This window comes from Struthio camelus, chromosome 25, assembly GCF_040807025.1.
Source record: "Struthio camelus isolate bStrCam1 chromosome 25, bStrCam1.hap1, whole genome shotgun sequence".
NCBI classification, from domain to species: Eukaryota; Metazoa; Chordata; class Aves; order Struthioniformes; family Struthionidae; genus Struthio; species Struthio camelus.
In genome coordinates, this window is record NC_090966.1 from 523,739 (window position 1) to 526,983 (window position 3,245).

The following is a 3,245-nucleotide window of genomic DNA, read 5'->3' on the forward strand; positions in this document are numbered from 1 at the left end:
CTATTTTGTACCAATTATTAACACAGCTATTAGTATTAACCCTCTAAATCTAGTTACCGATACACCCTGTGATGTTTACACAAATAGGAACACAGATGTGTTTGCATTCGCTCCATTTGTACTCACCCTGATAACTTCTGGCGGGTTTTATAGCTACAACAGAAACCTGAGCTTGGTTGTACTTGTCCATCTAATTACAAAGTAAGGACAGAGCAGAGGTCACAGCCAGCACCTGTCTCCCAGACTTGCCTTCACCAGCTCGGTTGTTTCTGCCTCAGTGGGGTGGATATGTTGCATTTTCATCCTACTCCAAATACACTTTCCTGCTGGAGAGGTGTCAGAAGTGCTCTGGCAGATCAGTACATGTAGGTGTTATTTCCAATTAGACTAACAGGACTCTTTACATCTTTGAGCTGTTACCATATGTAATAAATGCCACTTGCTTAGTGGAGCAGACATTATTACATTATTTACACTTTGTTTGTGCTTTCAAGAGTTTTTACAGCGCCAAGAGTGACAAACTTCTCTACCAGTAAGTTGATTGAGACCATTGATTCATTTCACATAACTTAACCACAAAAGCAAAACAGAATATTCCGGATTTCAGTATTGAAGTTGGGCTTGTAACAAGTTCCACATGTGTTTCTCAAACTCCTCAATCCTGTGTGCTTCCTTTCTGCCTTCAGATAAGAATTATAGAATATAACTTGCATGGAAAGCGTGGCTTGTTCAGAAATCTCAAAATGAGTATTAAGATCCATTATGTTTTGTCAAAAGCCCTGTTTGATGTTCTTTCCACTAGAAGTGGCACTAGAAGTGTCAAATGTATTAGCTAGGGTCATAAGTACCTCTATATGCAACTCTGGCAAAAAACAATCTGACCAAGGAGCCTCAGAAGTTTAAAAACAAAACTTCTCTCAAAAATATTTCAACTTTAAAACTTTTTTTTTTTAAACAAGGCGACGGTTTTCAAATGTTCTTTTATCTAGACTAGTAGACATCCCACATGCTTTAAGAGATATCAAGAAAAGTTGGAAAAAGATGTGACTGGTTATTAGTCCTACTCTTCCCTCACCTGAGGTTTTCCTACTGCTTCCGTAGTGAGAACAAAGATTTTGTTTTGGTTTGTTTTTTTTTTTTTTTTTAAATACACACTCAGGGAACCTTAGAGATTGTGCAGCTCAAATTCTTGTGACCGTAGCATGCGTTGCCTAAGCGTACGAACACATAAAAACACTACCCCATACCTTAGCTCAATCTCCTCCTACTTTCCACTGAGAGCAGACCACAGTTCAGTTCCTCCAGGATGACGGACCAAAAAACATCTGCAACTATTGGCTACCTCCTTGAGAAAATCCACCTGATCAATACTTTTGAAAATGATTAAAATGGAAATAACAAATAATTTGAGTAATCTATGAAATAACATCTTGACTATAACATAACATGTGTGATGCTGACCTACTGCAACAGACTCATTATACTTCTGGCTTTGCACTGTAAGTGGGTGACATTGAATTATTTTCAACACTGCATAGTTCTAATATCTTTCTAGAGAACCCTAAATATTGAAAGGGTCTTCCCAAACTATGTAGAAATAGAGTCTGAGCAAAAGAAGTATCTGTATTAAGCCAGCATATACTTAAGGTGAGGGAATTGGAATCCTGCTACTGCAAGTTTCAAAATCACTCAGAGCATCATCACCGTGGTTATCATACAAAGCCTGTCTGCCACAACTGTGAGTCATCTTTCTGCAATGTGCACAGCATATTAAATGTCACAAAAAGAGCCCAAACCTAGGGGCACTAAACAAGCATACCAAAGTCCAATTTCCTCCTTTCTTGAGAGCTCTGAAATTATCTTATTTTCCATTCGCCTCATTCCCTGATGCAAGGAATGGAAATTACCCCAAAAGACTCTTAACTCTTATGTCACAACAAAGAATAATGCTAAAATAGGAGTCTGGAAAGTAAACTTTCACTTAATAGGAAGAAACAGAGACTGACTCAGGAAAAACTCTCAAGGTTATCACTAACTCACACTATTCAAAAAAAAATCTCCACAACAGCACTACAATTCCTCCAATCACCTCCATTGTGACTGAGGATGAAGGCTAACCATCCTCTTCTCTTCCATGGCCTTGACACAGCTGTCATATCCCTTCTTCCTTTCTCTTGGGTGTTTAACTATAAGGAGAGGAAAAAAAAAAAAAAAAAGACATCCCATAAAGTCTCGGCATAGAGAATGAAGAAAAGTTAATAGGTTACATATAAGTAAGTGTTGAGAAGGTCACAGTTTCTTAAGCCACAAGTAACTGGACAGTTTAAATCTACTAAACCTCAAAAAACTCAGCTTATTGACTCCCTGCTACCATAGCAACTCTGATTTTCCCAAAGTTATACTTTTCTCTAATACCTGTATAGACAAATTCCTCTAAGTTTTTGAGGGGAAAAAAAAAGTTACAGCCCTTCAGTTTTATGCCAGCATCCTTACTCAGATGTGGCAACAACGGAGAAGCTGCTGCGGACAAGCATGGCACCAGCCACACTACAAACCCAGGGGCCTGGATGGAGCACCGCCACCCCGCGCCGTTTTGGGTGGTTTGCAACCCCCTCTCCCGAGGCGGCGGGGAGCGGCGAGCAGAGGCGAGGCGCTCGGGAGGCGGCCAGGGCGCTGCCCGGCTCGGCGTGGGCGGGCAGAGCGGCCCCGGGCGGGAAACCGAGCAGTTAACGGGAGGCACAACCACGAGGAGAAAGCGCTCCCCCAGCGAGCCAGCCGCCGCCCCCAGCAGCACGGAGCCGGGCCCGCGGCGGAACAGGGAGGCCGCCAGGGCTCGCGCTACCTGAGAAGACCCAGGACCGGGGAGGGGCGCGCGGCCGCCGCCGTTTAACGGTCACTCGGCGCGTGCGCACTCCCCCCGCTCTCCCCCCACCCCCGGCCCCCGGCCCGCGCCTGCGCACTGGGCACCTTCCGCAGGCGCCGCGACGGCACGGCACTGCACCCCGAGGAAGCGACGGGGCGGGGAGCACTTTGCAGGAAGCCCTGCCCACTTCTGGGAAACTGGAGCCGCCCCCGGCCGCTCGCCGCCAGCCCCCTGCCCCACTGGGGCGGGGCGGCACCCGGCGGCGGCCGGCGCCGGTTGGACGCGCGCGGGCGGCGGGGCGCGGCGTGGCGCGGCGCGCGGGCGGCGGGGCGAGGCCACGCGGTCCGAGCGGCGCCTATTGGCTGAGCGGCGCTGGGGGCGG